This window comes from Trachinotus anak, unplaced genomic scaffold (assembly GCF_046630095.1).
Source record: "Trachinotus anak isolate AG129_WGS33_773 ecotype Australia unplaced genomic scaffold, CSIRO_AGI_Tana_v1 ptg000019l, whole genome shotgun sequence".
Classification (NCBI taxonomy): Eukaryota; Metazoa; Chordata; class Actinopteri; order Carangiformes; family Carangidae; genus Trachinotus; species Trachinotus anak.
Window position 1 is genome coordinate 13471490 of NW_027273870.1, and position 18183 is coordinate 13489672.

The 18183-nt window shown below is 36.4% G+C and overlaps 1 long non-coding RNA gene across 1 annotated transcript in view; it reads right to left on the reverse strand.

The window, feature by feature from the left end:
- Positions 1-3416, reverse strand: part of LOC139635775 (uncharacterized) — a 184554-nt gene extending 181138 nt beyond the window's left edge. The window contains exon 1 of the long non-coding RNA XR_011694288.1: positions 3273-3416. This is a non-coding gene — a long non-coding RNA (uncharacterized lncRNA). The remainder of the gene's footprint in view (positions 1-3272) is intronic.
- Positions 3417-18183: the final 14767 nt, after the last annotated feature.

An 18183-nucleotide genomic window follows, 5' to 3' on the forward strand; every position in this document is an offset into this window, starting at 1 on the left:
TTCTCACCTAGAACAGTATTTATTGAAACCAATGCATATACACCCACTATCCTGTGTACTTTTATCTGCGTACAAGTAATTTTACTTCTTCTTGAGTACACTTTCTTTTAAGTAACAGTACTTGAGTACAAATTTCCACTCCTGACGATCCTCATGAGAAATCATTCAGCAGCAATACATTAAAATAGTGATTTTTACATCATTATATATTTATTTATCTATTAATCTAGATAGATATTAGGTACACCTACCTAACACTAATGCAGCCTCATGTTACACTGCGGCAACAAATCCTACACAGATGAAGGTTATAATGATCAGTTGTTTTTGAAGCTGTTTTATGGAGGTGTTGAATCCACAGTGCGGTCATTTCAGAGGCTTATTTTGTCCATGTCATTTATATCAATGAACGTAGGCTGAATAACAGACACAACAGCCCCACACACCACTTCCTCCACAATGATCATACACATTCAACAAAACCTGAACATCACAACCTTGATGAAGGTAGGATTTGTTGCACGACTGTTGGATTAGACTGCATTAGTTTCATTTCGATATACCTCGCAAATATACCTTGGTCTGCTTGGTTATTTCTCTTGCTATATTTCCTCAGGATGAAAAGAATTTGGGTGAATGGTCTCAAGAAAAACTGGATTGAAGTAGGATTAAAAACTCCAGACAAAAAAAAAAAAAAAAAAAAAAAACAAACAATAAAACAGAAATATGAAGGTGAAAAAGTACAACAAATGCTACTTGTCAAAACAACACAGAGCCAGTCAAAATAATACCTGAACCATTTTCCACACCTTGTCATGTTATTGAGAATTCATGAATTACTAAACATAACTAATTAACTTAAAACTATAATTAAGCTTGATGCTTCCATCAGTATAGGCCTACTCCTTGTGCTTCATTTGTGATTATAATAATTACCTGTAACTCAATTAGACATCAACACTGACTGATAAATTACATCAATAACTAAGTCATTAGTCAGAGACTAATATTAATAACATGTTAAAAATAATTAGAGAATTTCATTATTTTATGTCAGGGCTGAATTAAAATTTACCACAGTTTGTTTAATTTCAAAACAGCACTGCCGTTCTGCGAGGTGGAGGCTTGTGATCGTGAGTGACATGGAATTTATTACAGGTTCCTGCAAACAGCAAATCACTGGATTTCATTAACAGGAATTTGTTTTCAGCTTGACCAATATCACAGTTCTGATCCTAAGATGCAAGAAAAATAAAACAAAGGTAAAGTATGACTTCAACATCTATCTACTGTGGATCTGCAGAAGTCCATTATTCCTGTAGGGAACCATTATTTTCTATCTGAAACTACGTCATATACATTTACACCTAGAAATGTGGCAAGTGTTCCATTACAGACTGAATCATGCTGCACCAGGTATGATTCTCAAAATTTAATTTAGAGGTAAATAAACCTCAAGTAAAAACTAACTTTTGTTTCTTGGATTCTGTGTTTGCACAGATATGAATTAAACATATTGTATATGTTAGATTAAATATCAGTGTAGTTAAATGTATATAGATTTTTAAAAAAAGCTCAGAGATTCAGTATGAAATGCAAAGTAAATACTGGACCAAGTCTCCGGCAGCGGAACCAAGAATTAGTATTCTCCAACATCCTCAAACCTGCAACCGCATGTTCATTCAGGCTCCTTTGAGCAAGTCATTACCTATTCACAATAACTAAGCACTCATTAACACGTGAATATGCTGAAAACCTGGCATCATTCATACTGTCAGAACAGGCAGCCTGTGTAATTTAAGCAGCAATATCAACAAATGAAATAAATGAATGCATAAATATAAAATAAAATAAATTCTAATGCATCTACCACCATGAGGAAAGTGGTCATTCGGAGAACCCTCGGCTCCATTTAACACTCAATGGGGAAAAGTAGTCACACTGCCGCAGTGCCCTTAGGCACTCCTTACTTCCTCCAAGCAAAATTAATTTTCATAATTCAGTTTCCAATGGTGACACATTGTATAATTCTGAAACTTATAATATTTATTCTTAAAAGCTGAGTTTTATATATAAAAAAAGTATAATTGACCAGATTTTTTTTTTTCCATGAAATCGTAACTTATTTAGATGAAACAGCAGATATGATGAAAACCAAACCACTACTTTGATCAACATATTTGTCATTCACCACATGTTACCATCTGCTCCTGTGTGTAATACAGTTAATACTTATACTTGTCCGGGTTGTCGTGGTGACCCAGGGGTTTACAATGCACACCATGTTGCAGTGTTCCTGGTTTGAGTCCAGCCATGAGCCAGGGACCTTTGTTGGATGTCACAACCTCCCCCCACCACCAACACCGCCTCCTTCTTTTCCTGCAGCTCTCTCATATCACAGTGTAATAAAGACAAAAATTATCCACAATCCCTCCATAACACAGAAAAGTTAACAAATTAAAGTGTAACTGTCACACTAACCCCCAGGAGCACCCAACAGCCACCTTATGATTTCAGTTAATTAGCACACTTGTTGCTAACTTAGTGTGCTTAGTGAGGAATGACACAATAAAAGTGACTTAATGACTTATTACTGGCTTCATGCATTTGTGGAAGACATATGCTAACGAACCAAAGTAGAGCTTTAACAAGCCGCAAGAGAGGCTTGAACTGAACTGTTGAATTAGTGGCCTGTGATTGACATGTTGGCCAGTGGGGTCCAAATGGCGGTGGCAAATAGCATTCATGAATGAGGACATTAATTAAATCCCACTTTTTATAATATATATTTTTTTCTAATCAAATTAAGAGAAAATGACCATTAAATGAACCTTTTAGATTTAACTGAAACTGAATCAATTCAACAATGATTTCAACTGTTTTTGTCACTTCCTCTAAGTTCCCTCTCTCTTCGTATAGTACATGATGCAGATAGCAACTGAAGGAAACTTTTGAAAACATGGCTACCTTCTTCATCAACTCAACAACTTCCACAAACCAATCAGAAACCAGCCGCCTCCGTCTGCAGCAGCTGACCACGCAACCTCGGACCCAGTGGAAAGCTATAGTAGCCCATGGACTTTTCCAATTAACAGCAGCCAATAACCGGTGAACATCCACTTTCATTTACTGCAGTAAAACCGTCGGTGCTTCCACATTCACACTCAGTGGATAACTTCACCCACACGCACACAAACACTCAGATAAAACATGTCTTCCAGGAGCCCTGGGAGCAGCCGGCTGAGGCCATTCATCTCCATTAAAGATCTTACCTTGAGCAGCGGAGCGCCGGTTGCTTGTCTCTGTCGTTGAACAGGAGACCAGATGCTCTGCTGTGCCCCGCTACACGCCGAGCTCTGTTCTTCTCCTCTACCGCCAGCAGGTGTGTGTATGTGTGTGAGTGTGTGTATGAAAGGAGAGAGGGAGAGGCAGGCAAAGGGTGTGTGTGTAAGCGAGAGTGTGTGTTACCATGGGGAGCACGAGCCTGACGGTATCTGTGTATAGTCTGGAGGATAACGGAGAGGGAGGGTTGTGTCATTATGAAGGCTGCTCTCTCTCTCTTTAACCCTTGTTAAACCACAGATGAGACACAACTGACCAGAACAGACAGTTGGTCTGTCAGCACAGTCCCCATTCACATTCACATTCACATTCTTTATATTTACTTTGGTTTGAATTTTTATTTAAAATTTTATTTTTTATGTCTGTTCTTCAGCTTAAATTTTAAAGAAAATCCACTGTATTGTTTTGTCTGTGAATATGATGCATTTTTCTTTCTTTCCAGCTATCTCTTATGTGATTTCTATTCTTTCTTCCTTCTAACTCTCACTCTTTTTTTGCATATTTGTTTTTTTTCTCATTTCTCTTTCTTCTCTTCTTTCTGGAATGACTTCCTGGTCTTTCTGTCAACTTTCTCTCCATGTCATATTTTTCTTTATTTTGTTCCTCTGTCCAGCTTTTTCCTTCCACTCTCTCCACTGTGCTTGTTCTCATTCTTATTTCCCTCAGCCCTCACGTACAAAGGATTAGAACATACAATCAACTAGTGGTTCCCAACCTTTCCAACTCACGGTCCACTTGAAAATCTAAAAATTGTTGGTGGCCCACATCTGACCCTGTTACAAAACAGAGGCAAAATAATGCCTTCTCTTTTATTTTAATGGCGATCGAACATTCAGGATTAAAATGAACCACGGGAAGCTCAATTCACTTTTTTGATTGACAGTGGGGAGATCACTCATCACCTGTCTCTTGAATTTATATGTATTTCTTAAAAGTTTTTATTGTACAGCACCTTGTAACCAAGATTTTGAAAGGTGCTCTATAAATAAAATTTACTTACTTACTTACCATTTCGTTACCAATTTCACTTACCAATTCTCCCTGTTGCTAACTAGCTATCCATTTTGATTCTCCAGTTTTTGCCATGGATGTAATCTTTTAGCGCACAATCAGACTGAGATAGCAAACTAGTATATGATGTGGTCCAGCAGCGACCACATAAAAGGGGCTATCATTGGCTTATTACAGTGATAGGCCCTAATACATGAAAAAAAAAATAATTTAATCTTTTAAAAAATAATTTTATTTTAAAACATTTTTATACATTATTCATATTTTATTTAATTTTTTAGTCACATCTTTTCACTAGACTCGTACTGTTTTGCAAATGATTTTTGGGGCGACTGCAATACCTTCGCAGCCCACCAGTGGGCCCTGGCCCACAAGTTGGAAACCCCTGCTATAAACAAAAACAAACTAATTGTTGACACAATGTGCTATGCAATAAAACTATGATAATAATGAGTGAGTGTGTAAGGGGAGAGAAGAATCAACAGCTTAATGTCCAAGAAAACAATCTGGGACTGTTTTTTTTTCCTCTCTCTCTTTTATCATTAGTACATCATATATAACATTATTTCAACACAAGAGAACTTAAAAGGAGAAGGAGATTCATGGTCTACAAACAGATGTAACAAGGCTGAGAACTTTTTTTTTTATTATTTTATTTTTTTTAATCTCATTGAGACCATTTATGTTCCACCCGAAAATTTGACCTGAAAATCACTAATTAACTACTGAAATTACTCATTTTTAATGAGCACTGTTAAAGAGTCAAACAACTAAATCAGCAACTGAAACATTCAGCAGTATCATTTACCAGTTTCAGTCTGTTTCTCTCTCTGTGTCTGTTCACTTGTAATTGGTTTAAGTGTAAAAAAAAGGAATTAATGATGAAGTGTTTCAGACCTCCAATAATTTCCAGAATAGTTATTCACCTCATTTCTGAATATAACTAAATAACATGTTTTGAAAACCAGTATTTTAGCTTAACTCTGCCCGGTTCATATCTGAGTCGACATATAATCTCACTTCAACCCTCACTTTCCAATCACTGTTTTTTTTTTTTTTTCTTTATGGTATTTAAATATTAAAAACTAAAACACATTTACAAGGATTTTCAAAAGAGTAAAAAAAAAAGAAATGTTGAAATAAACACAAAGTATGTAAATAATTTACAGTCAACACTCCAGCACAGCACATATGGTTTACAGCTTGTTGTTTGTTTATAATTCAGTGACTGAGTCAAGCCAGTCTTCCAGGGACATTAAAAACCTTTGATAGTGACAAATAAAGGCCTAATTTATTTTATTTTTTTTTATTTAACCATATATAAAGTGAAACTAACTTTTTTGTCCCAGGTTTTAAATGTTGTTTCACTGGGTTTGTGCATGACTTCAGTCTGTAACACATGGCTGGCAACTTCTAAAATATGATTCAATTTTTAACCCTAGAACACTAACGTTAAAATTAGTAACACCAGATGAAAATCATCTGAACGCATGCCTCTTGAAAAAACCATAGATGGGAGGAGGGAAACAAACATACCATTAATGACATCAATGAGCAGCCTGAAGCTACCCAAGGACCCATGCAACTCAGACAGCAGCAACACAATGAAAGTCACATGACAAGAATCGTGTGGGTGAAAATCACCCGACGTTAGTGTTCTAGGGTTAAAGTCTTAAAATGAGGATAATCATTGACATTACTGTAAGTTAATTAGAGACAAAAGAAGAAGTGTGAAGAAAGATCAAAACAAGACAGATTGAAGATGGAAGAACACATTTTGAAACCAAGCAAACACAAAACAAGATGACTTAATTAATGTGCAAATCTGCAAAAGTAATTGTTGCTCTAGAATGAGAGATGAGTTAGGAGCCTTTGTTTTCAGACGTTCTATCTCTCACATGCAAACTCAAACCTCAGTGAAAACCAGAGGTTGAAATCCTGTTCGACTCTTTCACCTTCTGCATAAGATCAGATCCATCATCAGTTTCCTACTGACCTCAACTGACTTTCTCTTTGGTTTGTGAAGGAATCACACTGGCTGCAACGCCTGTCAACACACTCACCTCCCAACCCGCGAGTACTCAGTAGTCATTACTACATTATAACATAAATACTCAGTAGTCATGACTACATTACAACATGAGTACCGAGTACTCATGGTTCGAACCCCACCCCTCATCAAACTCAGCCTAATGTCTAAGATTCAAACTGCTCCTCACAAAGATGAAAGCACAAGACTCATAAGATGAAAACAACACCAGCCACATACTGTCGCAGGTGGAGACGGCTGCTTTGGAGGATTTCAAACTTTTACTCTCTGTTTTTTTTTCTGTAACATGACTGTCACTGCCAAGAGTCAAATCTTGGGTTTAGGTCTGTTTACATATTTAATTTTCTATGCTCACCAAATAGGTTTCTACAAGAATGTTTCCAACAACCACAGTTTTATTTTCTGTGGTTGGTATTGCCCTGTTGAATATATATCTGATGTGATTGATATCAAAAGGTAGTTTCTGATACAAACTTATGTAGTAAAGATACACTTAATAAAGGGGAAATGACTGTCTAACTGCAATAGAACCGATAAGACACAGAGCAAGTTTCTGCAACTGGCTGCTCAAACTATCATCGTAGGTATATATATATGTATACTTGTGTGTGTGTGTGTGTGTGTGTGTATATGTAGGTATGTGTAAATATAAATAAATACACATATATATATATATATATATATATATATATATACTACAAATGTCTAAAGATTGTTCCCTGACTAAGCTTTATCTGTCCTCAGTTTAAAAGAAATCCATTGAATGAAAAAAATGTTTGTATAGAATGTGAATGAATTTTTCACACTGTATTTCCTACAACACCTTACAGACTGTAAACTCATGTCACCTCATTAATGTCCCTCTGATCCATACTTACAGTGTAAATCAGAAAAACATTTGTTAAGGAGGAATGAATAATCTAATTATCATTAAAGGAATAGGGAGAGGCTGAGGGAGGATGTGTGTGCGTGTGTGTGTGTGTGTGTGTGTGTGTGTGTGTGTTTGTGTGTGCTGTTTACTGGAATCAAATATGGAGTCAATGAATGAAGTGTTGAGAGGTCAGTCTGATTTAATTCACTCCAATAATGCAAAGTCAAAAGCAATTAGTTCATTATCATTCAAATGAGAATGATGATTTTATCCCAGGAGAGTAAATTAAATAGAGGAACTGACAGGTTGATGAAAGATGGAGCCAGAAAGAAATTATCTGTTCTTCCTTTAACTATGGGGCCATGTAATGAGTCACAGCACCATAGGGCCAAAATATTGCTATGTAATATATGTAATTCTCACTTTAATGTATTCATGACAAATATACAGTATGTGTTTAGAATGGCCTGACACAATATTAAGGTACTGACATGTTGCATGCAAGATGTAATTAGAAGATATTATATCTTATTACAGATACAGTATAGAAAATGATGTGATAATTCCATTTGACCTATAATAATTATATTTAATCATATACTGATAACTGTATATCGATGTGCAATATAATCAGACTAATCAGATAAAGTAGTAGAGTATTGATGGTAAATTGTATAAAATAAGTGAGAAGTTAATTGGTTTTATGAATGCTGGTGAATCTGATTGTAGATGTTTTCACACTCCTTCAATTTTAGTTTTATTATTTACACTATCAAACAGGTAAGATATACAGTGAATAGTATCTAGTAGTTATAAAGCACATGGTAATTGAGTTGAGATTATTTTGTCAAAGTGAATGGAACTGAAAATCTATGGTACTGATGAAAAATTTTCACCAGCACCCCCTCACCTCTTCTGTCTTCTTATTGTCGTCTTTTATTAACAGTAATATATCCTAAAATGATCTTCACAGTGACATTATTTATTTATCTTTTTTGTCATAAAATGTGAGTTTATTTTACGGTTTAACAGAATGAAGGAAAAAAATACACAAGCAGCAAATTTATCTATTTGTACTTATTAAGAATACATATATTTAGAGAATACATTGTATGCTTGCAAAACAATATGTGCATATGTTAGTTATATTTGGAATAAACTGTATAATATCTATTTGGATTAAATTAGATCTAATTTTGAGATTTAAGTTTTTATTTATAGACACAGGGACAGAATGAAAAGATGTGTTAACCATAAATGATCAGTGATATCATGAATACTGTATGTTAATCTGATGATAGTTTTTATATAGCTTATATCTTGTGTAAATTCAGTTTTTCTGTGCTCCTGCTGCAAATACACCAGGAATTAATAATATATAACTGATAATATAAACATTGGCTGCATTTAAAGTAAATGAATATGAACGCAGTTCAATTCTTTGCGGTCATTTTACTCTTCACAAGTGGCAACAACTTAGTAATTGGATTCCACACAATATGAAATTATGGAGATTTAATATAACTTGATTAAGAACGGAAACTCTTATTGATCATTGAAAAGAAACAATAGCTCTGTTTTATGTCTCCCACGTTCATCCTTATAATCTGCTCAGCTGGAGGACAATAGAGGTAAAAAAAAAAAACATTCCCCAACTTCAACGCTTTTATCATATTTTACACCTGAGATTCCACCTGATATTGTTTGACAGACATAAAGACGTCACGCAGACAGGGAAAAGCATGTTTGGAGATGTGCGAGCTGGCAAGCCTTACCGGTGTGCTGGGAGTAGAGGAGATTTTTAATATTGTGTGGGGAGCACTGGGACTGTGAATGGGTGCTGAGGAGGAGAAATTGCCAAGACTGGGTTTCATTTAGTCAACAGAGAGAGAAAGTAATGGGATGCACACACATACACATCTGACTGCACTCACAACTTTGAAGTTTTAGATGAGAGAGTGTCTGTGTGTACTCGCGTAGACACATGTATTATTGTGTGTTAATGAAAAACTCTAACTCATGAGTAGACACACAAGCATGGATAAAGATAGTTTTCTTTAAGCAAAAATGTCTTTTGTTCAAGCAGACACACACACACACACTGTAGATGCACACACACGTTCACACACAGGCAGAGTCCATATGCACAGCTAGTGCTGCGTTTCTGTAATCAGCAGTAAGTGTACCATGGTGAGTCATTGACAATCTCTCCATCCATTTAGCTATGAGCCTCAGCAGACTCCAGCTGCCTGCTGTGTTTATTAAAAATATAACAGCCCTATTATACTCATTAGGTTATTGCTTGCACTGACACAGAGAGGGAGACACACATACAAAGCCAAACACACACTGAGTAGGCAAAAATAAAGCAATACGATTCCAAAATGAACAAACTGATCCACTGCCTTGATACTGGTCTTCGATAAAAAATCAAATGTGGTCCAGTCACTGTGTTCCATATTTGATGAAATGGAAGTCCCTCCCCGGCCACAGACATTCAATATGGTTTTATTATTATGATTATTACATGATGTCGGACCTCAGAAATCACCACAGGGTGGGGTGGGAGAATTTAATTCAACAGTCTGTAAAACGTGCCAGGGCACAGCAGAGTCTGATTTCAGTGGAGAGTATCTGTGCCTTGTGAGACCTGGAAACCCTGATGTAGACCATCGCACTGCATAAAGTCCAGAGTTTTCAGAGTCCACAGGCTTTGCTTTCATTGGCCATCCTCATCCTCAACTGATGTTAATAACAACGTAGTGCATGGGCAATGTGTATGACATGGTTTAGTTTTTAATCACTCCCTTGTGTGTGTTTTTCTTGGAAGGATGGACACTCCACAGCAACAGGACTGTAACTTTAAGTATCACTGGGTTTTACATTTGCCGCAGCCTTTCAGAGTTTCACAGCAGGTCGTCATGGAAATCAATCAAATTATGTGTTTCTGGTCAAAGTTGCTGTTCAAAACTATTCCCACTGTGTCAACGTGAGCACACAGTGTTCATAATAATTGTAAAAATTAGCACCTTTTGGGAGTCATAGCAGATCAGATTGCTGCTCTATGGTGTATACTGTACTAATTTTAAATTGTGAAAACCTGTTAGACTCCGGCTCGGCTTCTGACCCAAGAGGTTGCCCAGCCAAGACTGATCATAGTCATGTGGTCTAAGGGTTGCTAAACCTTTTCTCTAAGTTCCTTAAGGCTCCAGCAGTTCCAGAGTTGTCAAGCAGGGTTGTGAAGTTCTTTACTTTTAAGACAAAATACTATACTATAGTACTATAGTATACTACAATACTATAGTTTCAATTTATGTATATATTGTTAAAGATATGCATTAAAAATCTATAGTCTTATCATAAACTGAATTTCTGTCATTTCTTTGAAGGTGTTAATTGCATTCATTTTGTTAAGTTCAGTTTGGATGTACAATGCCAATTCATCCAACGGATAGTTAAACATTATGAAAGTTTAAAAATATGTGCAGAATCCCACCTCCCATCAAACTGAAGAGTGTGGTGTGACTGGAAGCTCTAGACTGACAGACATGAAGCATAAACACAACTCAAAAGCAACATTTAATTCTTATTATTTAATTCAGAGCTATCATCAGCTCTAAACACATCTTTTACTACCATCTCTGACAGCCTTAATGAACCCGTTCTCTCCCCTTCATGCCCATGACGCATTCATGACCGAGGTTGAAATGGAATAAATCAATTATGGATCAGGGCAGCCGTTCATCTGGGTTCACCTGATTGACTGTCTCATAGAAAGAACACTCTGAAGACTCGAGTGTGTTGTCTATGAAATATACATAACCTCAATATATAACAGCTCTTTACGATTACTGTTACAGAGACACAGCCGTTCTGTCTGTATTTCTTTATTCTACACACGCACACACACACACACACACACACACACACACACACACGTCCACCTGCTGTGCTTATTAAATAGTTGCTTTTGCTTAAGTAGTGCGGGACCCAGTGGCCCATCTGCTGATAAAAACAAAACAGCAGCCACACACAAACGCACACACACACAGTCTAAGTTGCTGTCTATGCTAAGTATTGAGGGACTGTGGAAGGCTCTCAGCTCATAAAGTGAAAATGTAACAAGGCAGACAACAGTCCGTGTAATAACTCTGACGATCGCCCCGGCTTGCAGAACTGCACACGAGAGGGTTTGTGAATGTGTGTGTGTGTGTGCATGTGTGCACGTGTGTGTGTGCAAGTTGATTGGAGGAGCGTGCTGAAAAGTGGCAGCAAGGGGAAAAAGCAGCCGTCTCACCTCAAACAGAGAAAACAAAGTAGGTTTTATGATTATTATTGGAATTCCCCATTCTGCTGCTACTGAGGCTAAATGAGCGTAAAGTGCACACACGCATGCACGTGCACACAGACACACCAATTTTCAGGCTGTAAATGCATGAGCTTTTGACATGCGCACTTCCTCACTTTCATGGACTCTCTGTGTCACACACACACACACACACAGACACACACATATTCACAGTCTAATATTTTGAGAGTAAATGAGCACAGCTTATGACAAACACACAAGCACATTGTGTCTCTCACTCTAACTCATCCTCTCTCTCCCTCTCACACACAGACACACACAGACCAATATTTTGAGTTTAAATGAGCATAGCTTATGACAAGCAGAAGAGACATTCGCTGGAGACAATTACCATTTCTTATTTTGTAAAAGAACCCACACAGAGTCATAAAAAAAACAGATGCATGCACGTACACACACACACATGGACAACCAAACACACACAGACACACACATACACACACACACACTAGAATATCCCTCCCTTGCTGTGCTGACAGGATTGTCCGTAGTGGGCCTTTGTTAGTTCTGGTTGGGCAACCTTATTTGTACTGTGTGCATGTGTGTGTGTGTGTGTGTGATTTATACACCAACAGCCTTTGTGAAGCTTGACAGGGACTTTCGCAGCCTAGAAGAAGCCTATTGTATTTTCACATTGGCCAATTTATATTATTGTATTCTACACTCCATTCACATTGTACTAATTCACTTTCAGCAGTAATTTAAGAACATGTATTACCATTCTGGAGCCCAGTTTAAATTTCATAAAATAAAATCCCTTTTTTTTCTCCTGCATTTTCTGAGCATTCAGATTTACAGTTCACAGAATCCAATATGGGCCATATTATTTTAATAAAGCCAAGAAATCAATGATACAACTCACACTTCTTGTGCTGTTGTTATTAATGATGCAATTAGATATTCATGAATTATTAATACACAAATAAATCTTCAAATATATTTAATTTTGTGTGCTGGGAAAAAAATAAACACATGTCAATATGTGATAAATAAACCAAATGAAAAATGTTATTCCCACAATAAAAAATAATTAGCTGCAACAGCAATAGTGTGTAAAAGCAAAACAGTACTGAGGGGAAAAAAAAGTCAACTTTAATGTAATTCTATTTGAAGTAACAATTACTTATGTCATTTTATTTTTCTGTTAGTGAAAAATAATTTCTAGTAAATTACTTTCTAGAAAATGTGTCTAAGAGGGAGTTAAAGATGAGTTTTCAAAGAATTGTAATCATACTGTTCACTTCACAGTAATAACTTCACAGTTACTGTTGCATCATGTAAAATGAAAGTTAAGAGAAGTTGAAATTTTGAAATTTAGACCCTAATGGGCTTAATTTATGAACGTTTTCCTATTGTTTTTTCCCCTTCAATTTGCTTGTTACAAAAAAAGAGTAGAAAACCATATGTAGCGTAATTTAAAATGAATAACCAGAAAACCACAATAGGCTGTCATGCAAAAAAAAGAAAAAAAAAAAAGAAGTATTTCATACCATCATTAATATCATCTAAATTACCAGGCTGTTTTTTAACAACAAATTGACAGACTTTATATCAGGTGTTTTCCCTGTCAGTTGTATATTTTCTATTTCATGACCTAGATCTCAGCTATAATAAGTATAACAATAATAAAGAATAAGAGTCTGTGAATCTCAGTTTACGTGTAATTTATTTTGGAAACAATAAAACACTGATAAATCCAACAAAAGTTCTTAATTTGTTTGTGTGCATACCAGTTCATAAATAAGACCGAGTGTATTCATAATTCTTGGATATGTACTTTGATTATTAAAAAGAGACACTTCACATGAGGAGTATACATGTTTGTACTATATTTATTTTGTCTGATTATTATTTAATCTCATGTAGGATTATTAGGAAACTTAAGCATATGTGGAACTAGTATATAAATGAGTGCCAGCCCTAATACAGCATAGTCTTTTTTGTTGTGCTAGAAATTATATTGCCTGTGGAGCTCATCTTACATTCAAGGATCAGACATTTACATGTTCATAACATTGTTATGAACAGTTGTTCTTAGCTTTAATGTTGATCAGTATGTAAGTTTCTATCTGATTACAGTTTCTCTAGAGTATGGCAAAGTCCAGCCTAACCTATCTGGCAACCTATCTAGTTGTTATATATTTTGCAATTCACTCTTTAGCCTGGAGTCTTTACATGTTTATCATTTAGATACGACATCCAAGGAAAGTGGTGTCACTAAATGTCCTAACAGAAGACTGAATAAATTATGTCTTTGGTCCCAAAAATCAATTCAAGAGTCTGATAGCTGAGTGTGTGAGTGTGTGACTGAAAAACAGAATGAAGGAAAGTATTTTTCCTTTTTATTGATTCAGCAAAAAACTTAATTAATTCATTGCTGATTATCTTTGAGGTGAAAACATGAAACAGGGAAGACCATTAATTGTGTTTTATTAATTGGTAATAGATTCTATCTAAAAATATGATTGTATTATTTTGAATTTGTTTTAGCCAGGAAATCAAAATTACAATTGAATTACATATTCTTTGAATAAATAATAAGGATATGCTGTAATTTACATATTTGAAAAGTCTCAAATATGTTGATACTGATACACGTCAGTAAAATGTTCACAGACAACAATTTTTTTCAGCCAAAATATTACAGTACAGAATCTGCTTGTAGTGACTCGTAGTATTAAACTGTTTATAGTTCTGTTCATACTCCTGCAGTTCTTGGTGAAAGATGCTGGTCTGGTTTAATATTATAACCTTAACCAAAGTGTTGGACACACACAGACACTCACACACATTGAACTTAATGTTGGGAGAGCAGCACAAAAACCTCATACAAATGAGTTAGAAGAGAGCCTCAGCATGAAAAGACCCTATATGAACACTGTAAGCAGACTACTTGATTACTGTAAGCAAATTATCTAAAAATTTGAAAAGGAATAATTCTGTCCCAAACTTTTTGGCCCATATGCAGTTTCCACTGTGTGTGATGTCACCAGACAGGTCCAATGAAATGAGGGTTTGAAGTGGGTGTGGCCTTCTGTCTGGAGGTGGAGCAGTCCTTTCAAAAAGCAAAGGCATATGGAACGGAGTGCCACCAATTGGTAAACTAAATACACTTTTAAACTTGTTGAAATTGTAACTTTATATGGAAGATATCTCCATGTGCATGAGTGTGTAAAGAACTATGATTGATTGTTCTAAGACATATTGTTTATATTCTAAAACCTGTCCTTTTTCTCTTACCTCAGGGCAACTTTCTTCAGTTAGACAAGTTTTGTTCAAGCAACATCAAGCATAATAATAATGAATAATGAATAGTCGCCTCCTTTTTACTTCACTATCTTGTAATATTCACAGGAAATGGACACAGGAACATTTTATGAGCGGAAGGAACATCATAATGTGTGTGTGTATGTTTGATGTTTGGACTTTAAATCTTCAAATTGTGATTGGTCAGAATAAAAAACACACATTCCTGCTTCTCCTAATTGCACCTATCATATCTTCTATAGAAAGCACATATTCTTACAGTTGCTCAGTCATTCCTATTGTAGAACAGAGTTGATTAGAGGCAGAAATGGGGACATTACCATGCAGTGAGCTTATTGTGCTTCATGTAAATACTTTATGCCTGTGTTAGTGTGTCTATGTGTTTGTGAGTGATAGCATGTGAAGGCCACATGCACTGTACAGTATAATGCTACACTTTATGCACACACACACAGACATGCAGTCAGAGAGAGCATATCATCTAATTACACAGAGGAAAAGGTGTCAGGAGATGATACGTGGCTCAACAAACATTTGAATTGTCACTGTGTTTCACAAACACACACACACACACACAGGTTATGAGTTGACATCATCTCTCTTACCTAATTGTGCCTGGAACACCGTGTCAAGAAATGATAGCTGATTTAAAAAACATTTGCATTATTCCCTTCTGTATGCTCTCTCTCTCTCTCTCTCTCTCTCTCTCTCTCTCTCTCTCTCTCTCCTCTCACACACACACACAGACACACACTAAAAGCCACTTTTGGCCAACAAAACACTGCCTTTCAGTCGCGCTCAGAACTGTGAATAAATCCATAGCAATGAGACACTCGGTCAAATTAACGTGTTGACTATTACTGCAACAGACTGTGTGGATGACAGGTTAGCAGCAGTTCAAATTTGTTAAAATAACTCTGGAAGTTTATATAAAAGTTAAAATAGTATTTGGTTGAGAAAAGGGGGAAAAAAAAAAAAACGAGGTTAATATGATTCTTTTTTTCAGGACAGATTTCCCTTGGCTCTCCTGGAATACATTATTCACACCAGCTGTACTTTTTGGAACTAATATGGTCCTGAGCTGATATTAGGAGCTTCGTTAAATAGCGATTATAATGAGTGATAATAGTGATCTTTTATGTGAAATTATATCATTAATTTTCAAAAAACCCACGTTAGGTTTTACAGTATCTCTCTATATTATAGACTTTAGAACATTTTTTTAATAACACTTAATTTTTATCAAACCATTACATTTGACATTTGTTTCACTAGTATAAAAACATTTTTTCATCTTTTAAAAAGAAATGTTTTTCTCCAACAATTATATTAAAACTGTGGCTTTATTTGTGTAATGGCAAGTGCCATGAAATATAAATATATTTCATTGTGTTGATGTACATGCAGTGTAGAGTGGATAGGGTTGTATAGGTGTATCAAACTCTGCTAACATCTGTAGTATCTCAGAGGACTGCTTAATAATCAGCAGGAAATGCACATGCTACAGACTTTGACAACCATCACAGTGTTTGATCTTCCATTTTAGTGACAAAGCTCTACTCAACAACACTGTATTTATTGTTCAGTGACAGCATATGGTATCACTGTAGTGACCAGAGATCAAACAAATCTGAGGTGTATTTACATCCTCTGAAAAAACATGGCAGACCACAATTAAATAGTTTGGAAGGAGAAAACAGGTTTGAGAGGAAGTACGAACAGAGGGGTTGGTGTGTCACCTCGAGCAAAGAAAGCAGAACAGCAGCTCACTCATCAAGAAACAAGTGTCCATCACATCAGATCCCTTCATCTGAACATCATGCCAGAGACACACTGGATGAGTGGCGTGTGCGTTGTGACTGCTGTTGCAGATCTGCTGCAGTGAAACACGCATGTGTTCACACACTGCCTGCATGTCTGCACTGCTGTTATTGCCAGCTCTATCTGTTTACATAGAGTTTGCAGCATACTTAAATGTTGGATTTCTCTTCATTTTTAATTAATTCTGATTTCTTTCGTACAGAAATGTGTCTAAAAGTCCACTGTTCCCACATGCAGCTGCTAAAATGGTTAAAAAAATAACTTTATATTTTTTCATGTCTTTGTCATGTTCGGATTCAGCCTACACATAGAGACTATAGTGGAAGGTATCAGTTTTGTGTAATATTAATGGTATTTTGTCAAAATGACATCAGGTCTTTTCTTTGTCTTTTTTTGCTGCAAGATGTTTGCATCACGCATGAAAAATACGAGAGACGCCAAACTTCCACATTCCACGACACACACATAGGTCTCATGCAGTCAGTGTGTCCACTCTGATTCATTAACATGGGAACTGAAATGAAAACCAAGACGTTCTGGAGCCGCCACGAACATGCAACCCATCCAGAAGTGTTTTTGCACAACATTATGATGTCACAGTGAAGTTGACCTTTGATCTTTTGGATATAAAATGTCATTACTTCATTTAACCATTACAGACATTTGAGTTAAATTGTGTCATAATTAGTGTATGAATTACAGACAAAACAATATTCTGCGAGGCCAGAGTGACCTTGACTTTTGACTTTTCTAATCACTTCATCCTTGAGTCCAAATGAATGTTTGTGCCAAAGTTTGAATGGGACAGACTTACAGATGGACAACCCGAACATAATGTCTACATCATAGACCAGGGGTCTCCAACAGGTGGCTTGTTACCGTGCGTTCACACCAAACGCGATGGACGCGATGTCATCGCCCGTAACGCGAGTATCGCATCGCTCGACACATTTGTGTCACATTTGTGATCATCGCTTCATCGCGCGATGACGCAATCCACCTCCCGCTATTTTCTTCACATCCCGCTGTTTTATTTCTTTCTCTCGTCAACCATGGCTGAGTTAACAACCGTAGCTGCGCTTTATCTGTTGTGGACGTCTGATTTAATTAAGACGTCCACAATCCTTGCTAACCTTCTTCCAGGCATTATCTCTTTTGTTTCTGTCCCGGTAAAAGTGGGACGTTGTGTCGTATAGCTCCGTGTATCCACCATGGATGTATTATAAGAATAAGGTCTTATAATACATCCATGGTATCCACAGACAGCCACAATAATTTTCTCCTCCATTTTTTGAAATGTATGTCTGACGTAACTACGTCGGTGGCGTGGTTTGGACATCAACGCTGATTGGATGTCGCGGCACAGCGCCACGCGATGTCGCTTGAAAAGTTCAAATTTTTCAACTTCTAGCGATACACGCGATGACGCGATGGACGCGATGAAGCTCCTAT